Source organism: Tasmannia lanceolata, unplaced genomic scaffold, assembly GCF_043159265.1.
Source record: "Tasmannia lanceolata isolate RefF3 unplaced genomic scaffold, GAP_Taslan_0.1 ptg000005l, whole genome shotgun sequence".
NCBI lineage: Eukaryota > Viridiplantae > Streptophyta > Magnoliopsida > Canellales > Winteraceae > Tasmannia > Tasmannia lanceolata.
Genome location: NW_027518682.1, coordinates 4,649,189 through 4,657,774, shown reverse-complemented (window position 1 = coordinate 4,657,774; position 8,586 = coordinate 4,649,189).

Here is an 8,586-nt window from a genome sequence, read left to right as displayed (position 1 = left end):
CAGCTGGCCATGTTCTTGTTGTTTCCTGACCCATCCTTGTCCTACTTTTGTACATTTTGTTAGCTGTTCTTATTGAAATTTAAAACTTAGAAGCCTCTTGTTTTTACGGCTTTGGTAACTTGCAGTTATTACTAGCTCGTGAAATTTGGTCGTTGAAGGAGTATTAATTGTTATGTAGCTCTTCTTATAGAAGGATAAATTATACAGAGAGTAGAAATTTTCGTTCCCCAAAATGCCCTAGTTTCAAGGTTTCCCTTGATTTATGCACTAGTAGTAGAGCTCGTGAAAGTTATACTAGGATAAATTATAGGACTACGGGAACATATGGTTGGACGAACATGGTTTTTTTTTGGGGTCAATTTCAGAAAGTTAAGCGCCCCCTTAACAATGATAGTTTCTTAATTAATGAAGTTGCCTTCTAGTATTAAGCGAAGCCTACTTTTAGTTGATCTTGATCTAATTATATATTTTTAAAAACACTGTTAAAGTATAAAAGATTAAATAACACCATCTCCTGCAACTTAAGCTTTTGGAGTAATTGGTTGTTTCAGATGGTATGAGTAAGGGTGCAACTCGGGTTGGGTTCAAACCTTCACCATGCAATGGGCAAGTCCAAAAGGAGGGGCGACATGTGCCACGTGTAGGCCAAACCCAAAAGAGGGGCCACACGTGAGGGGGAGTGTTAAAGTATAAAAGATTAAATAATGCCATCTCCAACAGCTTAAGCTTTTGGAATAATTGGTTGTTTCACAATTGCATCCTATGGTCGTTGAACGTGTTGAGAAATTAACCCGGCAAAAAATAAAATGATCGTGCACAGTGAAATAGAAAGAAAGAAACCACAAGCTGCAAACACTTGACAATTTTATGCGATTCAGAGAGATTGTTCTTCCACCAAGTGAAACAGAGTACGTAGAGAAGAGAAAAACCTTGAAGAACAGAGAGAAATGGTGTTTACGGTTTGTGCCTTGAATAATATTCGAAGTGAAATTTCTCACTCTCCCTCTGGTGTGCTTTGCAATGTGTTTGGGTTTTGCTTCTTTTTGCTTTGTTATTAGAATAAAATATTCAAAGAGAAATTTCTTTTCTTAGTCCATCTTGTTTTGTGGGTTTTTGCTTCTTGCCTTGATCTAAAACACCCCACACACACACACAGAGTTTGGAGCTTCTTTTATTGTATCTTGTCCGGTCCGAACAGTTTACCATATTAAAAAAGAAAGGAAGTAAGAAACACGTCCTTAATGTATGAGGATGAGTTGGTGCAGGAGAATTCATCATAGAGTGGTAAAAGAGAGATGAACGTGTTTGTGTGACATGGATGGGAGACAAAATGCATTAATAACTGTCATTTTTGTGAGAATTCGCGGAGAGAAGGTCTAAATTTAAAACATAGGTTAGGCTCTTTGGTAGGTTGGAGGGTCATGACATGGGGAAGTGTCTTGGGCACATGGGTCCAACACAAAATACGTACAAGACATGTGCATTTTAATTTTTGAAGACAAGTTTATTTTGTTTTATTTTTATTTCTGTTTTTACAGCCTATTTTTAGAGGGACACTGCACGTGAGGGATGAATGGTTGGGTCATTTCCCTCGAATTTATTGCAATAATAATGACGTGAAGAATATTGGTCAGTTCAAAATATTTAGGAATGCCACGGACAAGTGCATTTTCTTAATCCTTTACTACTAAAAGGGAAAACCATCAAAAATTACCTTCTGTCTAAATTCCTTACCGCATTTTTAATTACCGAAAGGGAAAAGAGAGAGCTAAAATTGCGTCAGAAAAGATAATAGTCCAAACTGTGCACAGCTTAATAAGTCAAGGAACCGTTCTTCTTTCTGTCTTTCTTCAACGTTCTTTCAATAATATACGCAGTGATAAATTCGCCCCTTGAAAGAAGAATACAGCGCCCCCGTGTTCTTCTTTCTCGACAGGGGTGTATTCTTCTTTTAAAGAGGTGAATTTCTTGATGACAGATTTAAGTATTATATTTTAAAGTATTTTTCTTGGGATCCAGTATGTTTCAAAAAGGTACAGTGAGCCAACTTCATAGGATGATCCAAACCGTTCATTTGTTAGGCCACGACGTAAATAGACTACAGCCCGTGATCATATCCATAGGAGGATCTTAACCTTCCGATCTATAGATGTTTCCATAATGTGCGGTCTCATTATAGATCGGAGGACTAAGATCATCCTACGGACATGATTTTTGGGTTACAGGTTACAACTTATTTACACCGTGGCCCCGACAAATGAATAGCTTGGAGATCATCCTATGAAATGGGCCCTACTGAACTTTTTTTGAAAATTAACGGACTTAGAGGCTCACAGAATATAAGACGAAAAATCTTGGTTTTTCTACCTCAACATGAATGATGGTGTTTTATCATAAAATTAGGGGCTAATTTTTATTTGTTATTTTTATGCCCGTGGTGAAACATTTTTTTTATATTGAATGGCCTGCCCGTGGTGAAACTGAGATGTGGATTATCTGATTAAAGTTTGCATTGATTAAAGTTTGCGTGATAATTTGGAAAGAAAGGGCTACACAAAAGTCACTTTTACGATCAATGGTAAGAAAGCAGTTTTTAGTTCATAAATGACATGTATGTGAAATCAACACCGTAGATCTTGTAGAGCATCATGTGCCGCCCCACATAATCTTCATCCCATCCTGAACGGACATCCCATGTGTGAGATAAATGATTACAAAAATCAACAGTTTAACATTTCTTAGGGGAACCCAAATGAGGCTTGATGGATCAAGGGCTTAACTATGATAATCCAATCAAGGTGTTCTAAACCGCATTTGGTTGGACTTATGATTCCCTTTCGATTAACGGATCTGATTGTGTAAATAATGCAAAAGTGGGGCCCAATTAATATGGATAAATCAAATTTACTAGATTTTCGTCCTAATAATCCAACAAATCCATTATTGCAATCTAAATCTGTATATCATGAGTTAATTAGAAAATTTTGAATTGTTATCTATGAACAAATCTAGCTAAGTGCCCCACCTAAGTACATATTTAAACTGCAAAAAATTGGTTAGAAATATTATTATTTTATTTTTATCACCAATTAGTATTGATAAGTAGAATTTTTAAATGTTGTTTACGCATGAAGTTCAGTATTTTTCAAAAACGTACAGTGGGGCACATTTCATAGGATGATCCAAGCCGTTCGTTTGTTGGGCCACAACGTAAATAGGCTGCATCCCTAGATAAGCTCGATAGGATGATCCTAATCCTTCGGTATGTAGAGGGACTGAAGCCTATAGAGCGGCGTGTTAGGATCATCCTATCGAAATTATCTTCTGGTGCTGCCTATTACTTTGTGGCCCAACAAATGAACCGTATAGATCATCCTATGAAGTGAGCTCCACTATGTTTTATAAAATACTGGACTTGATGTGATAACCATTTCACATTCTTGATCATCTGATTAGCGTGGAAAGTTCTTAGGATAATGTAAAAAGTGATAAAAACATTAATGTCCTTTCCTATGCTCCGGCTCTCCTCCTCCGTGCACATCGCTCTATTGTCCTACTCTTTCATGAAAGTTGCTACTTAGGATTTCTTCCCACCATCTTTTGGGCTTTATTTATTTCATACACTTCTTCACGTTCTTCTCTTCTTAAAAAGAAATTGAACGAGGAAAAAGACAATGGAAGATGGTTGAAAAATTGTGAACAAAAATTGTCTGGCTGAGAAACAAATAAATGCAAACAAAAATTGTCTACCTGAGAAGAGAAGCAAAAGCATCTCAAATTCGTTAAAAAAAAGCATGGCTTCAATTTAGTAAAACGGAGGACAATTGTGAACAAAAATTGTATACCTGAGGAGAAAAGAAAAAACCTCAAATGAGTAAAAAAAAAAACCATGGCTTTGTTTTGGTAAAGCCCCTTTATACGCAATTTTCTTTGGTTTTTTTATGTGGGGACTGTTGTTGTTATTTTTTTTTTTTTTGTTCCCGTTCTTGTTGTTGTTTAGTTGTTGTTGTTATTGTTGTTGTTTTACAGGGATAAAGAGTTTATGTAACTTATATAGTTTAATTGTTTTGTTCAATTTCTGCTGATAAAATGAGGGGTACCCACTACAAAGCTAACTGAGCAACTTCCATTTTTCCTTATTTCTAACCTTTTTTCCACTCTTTTGTTCTTTGATTGGATTGACTTTCACTTGGAAAAATAGAAAGGTATACATTTTTAGGCCTTGGCAATGGAACCCAAATGGATAACAAGGTGTTACAAACTTTTCAGAAGAGCTTTGTTCAAAGTCCAAAACATCTTAGATGATCAATGAGATTAACCAGAACCACAAGTCAAATGTCAAATATCCTAAACAATCTATGCCGAAATGTAGAGCTGATTAGGGAGCTCAACAACAATATAAGGAGGACCCTAGCTCCTTCACAAAGACGATGTAAGCTAGCTTCGTCCGAGGGTTGGTTCCGCCGGGGCATTGAAAACCCCTCTCTTTGCTTTATGGAAAAATAACCAACAGTTGGATATAATAGTAGGATATAATTGCTGACTTCTTCCATTATTATTTCTATGCACAACTTTCTCATTTCATTGAAATGAAGCTTCTTTGTGCGATTTTTCTCTATGATGGTGCTTTAATTAAAGATTAGTTCTACAGCTTTTGTTTGTTGTAATTCAGTTGTATTGTTATTTGATGTTGGGCATTCTCATGATTGAGTATTGGGATTTCTTTCTTTCTCCTTCTACAGGTTTTGTTTGCCATAATTCAGTTCTATTATTATTGGCTGTTGGGCATTGGGATTTCTTTTCTTTCCCCCTAAAACCTAATTTAATTTTTCGATCAATAATAAGTTTATGGTGAGATTGGTGGTTTGCGCAAAAACCAAGACTAATCAATTCAGAGTGGTTTTTTTATTGGTAGTTAAGCTGGGATCGAACTTGCGAACTCAAGGTTGAGAAAGTGAGCCTCAACCATTGAACTACATACCCAATCCCTAATTCATACTGGTTTTGTGTGATTTTACAAAGCTTCTTTTCATCTGATAACTGAGTTCTCCCCACCTTTTCTTGTGGCAGAAACGGTCGAAATTTGATCCGGGTCTTCACCTTTTTATCAGTCAATAGGTTTCTTTCGTCATCATAACTCTGATTGAATTCGCACTTCTCTGCTTTGAAATTCTCCTTATGCCCTCTTTTTTTTTGCTTCCTTCTCAGTTGATTCCATTTCAAGAGTGAATACATATAATTCCTCATATACCGTCAACACTTTTTCTCCTTTGAAATTCTCCTTATGCCCTCTTTTTTTCTTTTCCTTCTCAGCTGATTCCATTTCAAGAGTGAATACATATAATTCCTCATTTACCTTCAACGTAAATGTAGATAATGAAGTCACATGAATTATTTTAGGGACCCATTCAACTTAACCCCTAATGTTTAAAAAGTTACAAGTAGACCCCCTGTGGTTTCAATTTCTGTAAGGTAGACCCCCTCGGTTGACGGTTCGTCCACATATTGAAGGGTTGGGATGATCCTATGGAGTTGATTTTTTGGGCACACCCTATCTATGTCAGGGCCCATCAAATGAACGCTTTGGATCATCCAAACAATGTGGGCCCACTGTGTTTTTGGTAGTGTTTGGATTATAACTACTATATGTTACATTAGTTTATATAGTAGTTGTCTTTTTAGTTGGTTAATAAAATGATGATTTTCATGAAAAAAAAGTGTCTTTCGTAGGTATATTAAACCATGTAAAATACTTTAGTCGCACGTGCATTTGCAAGTGCATTTCTTACTAGTTCATTAAGAAAAGGAAAACACTTGAATGTCTCTTCTTAAATTGCTTTCCTCTCCTAAGCATTACTAAGAAAAGAAAAACACTTCGGCTCTGTTCACTTGTTTTTCCTGGAAAGGAAAAGAAAATGTTTTCCGGGAATCTGACGTGGCATTAGGAAAAGAAATCCAAGGAATCTGTGCAGGAAAAGCTTTCCCTAGACTGGTTTCCCTGGACTGTTTCTGGACTGTTCACTTGCGCAAAAAAAGTTTTCCAGGGAAACTGCTTGCCATTCTTTTTGCACTAGTTTCACAGGGAAACGAAATCCGTGTGTTTTTGGTCGGAAATGAAATCTCTAAAGGGGAGAAAAATGGGCTTTTCCATGTCATTTTTTGACTTATTGCAGAAATTCCACATGTGTAATTCTATTTTCACTGGAAAGCAAGTCAAGGAAAAAAGAGGCTGTTTTCCAGGGATTTGCTTTCCAGGGAACGCAAGTGAACAAAGCCTTCTTAAATGGAGCGTGTGGGGTTCCCTATATATATGTCTTATTCGTGGAGAATAATTTCGGTCACTTTTTAGGTCGGACTGCGGAAGGTTTCTAGATAATATCTTGAAATTTTCACCTTGAAGAGGGGTATTTTAGTCATTTTGCTTGAAGCACCATTACGCACAAAACACTATTTGGTTGCGCGGCATAGACTCGGAGAGTAGGGGAATAAGGCCCTGTTCGTTTAAGATTATGACAACTGATTATGATTGCCAAACCGATTATTGGACTCAAATTTAAGGGAAGTGATATTTACGCCCCTTTTGATCAACAGGGACACCCAGCACCACTGTACGGGGCAATCAAACCCACTTGATTTTTCTGACATCAAGTACATTAGTTCCCCTTTTAGTCATTGATACAGTTGCGCTGGGTGTCTCTAGTGATCAAAAGGGGCGTAAATATCACTTCCCAAATTTAAATGTAATATTGAGTCCAATGATCGGCACAATCGGTTGTCATAATTTTAAATGAACAGGGCTTAGGTAGGGGGTCATTACCGGTTAGAGAGAAGAGAGAAAAAGCATCATTCCCAAAAAAATTTCAAGCAAAATTCTTTTATTTTTGCGAATTTTTGCTTGGATGTTATAAGGAGGGGGACAGGAACGAGCCTCTAGGGAGTTCAATGTAATATTGGCAATCAAATGGGGAATTTTGCTGATGTGGCACTGAGATGGCGTAGCTTCGGTTCAACCAAACACGCTTTATTGATTTCTTGCCCACAGTGCCACGTAGCACCAACCCTCTTTTTTTTTTTCAAAACAGGTTTCCATTTTGCGAGAATCAATACGGTGGCCTATGCGTTTTTAGTGCTGCTATGTCGAACGAGAGTGGAACTGAAAAAATCCTCATTCACCACCTTGCATGGGAGGGGTAGTTTTGCCATTTAGAAGGGTAAAAAAGCCAAAAATCAAGGAGGAAGATCTCACTTAGTCCCTTCCACAATCGGTACACTACTCGGTCACCACATCAAAGTGTAGTGGGGCCTACTTTATAGGATGATCCCTTCATGGGAAATGATTTAAAGTAAGTAGATGGTACCACGAGAATAGTCTTCATAGAGTGATCCTAACCATCCAAACCGTAGAGGGACTGCAAATTATAGAAACCTCTAGAGATCCAAGGGTTACGATTTTCGTGTGGAGATGATTGACAGGTTACAGCCTATTTTTACATTGTGGCCCAACAAATGAATGGTTTGTTAGGATTTTAATTTTAGTATTGACACAGAAAGGTAGAGTTAACACTTAGGCCCTGTTTGGATAGCAAGAAAAACATTTCAAACGGATATTTTGTTTTCTTTCCATAATTTAGAGGGAAATAATATAATTATGGTTAATTTAGAGAGATAATTTTTACAGCTAATTTTTATATTAATCGGCTTCGTCGGGTGCTAGATGAAATCAATCCCCTCCGTGAATTGAGTTCATCACAAACTCCTTTCATATTTATTTTTTAATTGCTGACTGTCATGAAACAAATCTAAGCGAGTGTTTGGATTGCCAGAATCAAGAGCTAGAATCGGCATCCTATTCTGATTCTGACTGATTCCACCGTTTGTTTCAAATAAATGAACAGAATGAGGAGAACGTAATTGAAACTGGGGCGCAATCAATAGATAGAGAAAAAAATGCCAGAATCTGATCCACCCAAGAGATGGTTTTCTGAGTCCACTCTGCTCGGAATTAAATTTTTATTGGAATTTTTCCATTCCATTTAGAGGAGAATCGGAATGCACTCTGAGAATTAGGATCATCATATCGTGCATAGCGAACAAATTGTTTAGGGAAATGAAATGACAATATTACCCTTATAACACCATCTGCTAAAGTGCTAAAGAAAGAAAAAACAAGAATTTTCTGTCCATAATTTCAATAATAAAAATCCAGGGCCTCTATGGTGGACCCCATTATCTATCATCTTCTCACTCTTCCCACTTTAGGCGGCAATTTATAGAGGTGGTAATTTATAGTCCATTGGATCCAAAATTATTTCGGATCGTGGGCCAGACGTAGCCACAAAATCGAGACCATTAATCGAGGTACATGAATGAACTTCATTAGGCTTGAATCCTAATTAAGAATCAACACTGCCTCCCACCTTGGACTCGTGTGTAATCGAGACCGTTAATTAAGGTGGCCAACACGATCCCTTCGCATGCCAAACGGATGTCTATTGATAAAGATCATCGTGCACCGAACGTTAGTGGGTCCGATTAAGAGACCTGATCTTGCCACGTGGCAAACTTGAGGGCCAAGGAAGATGTTAG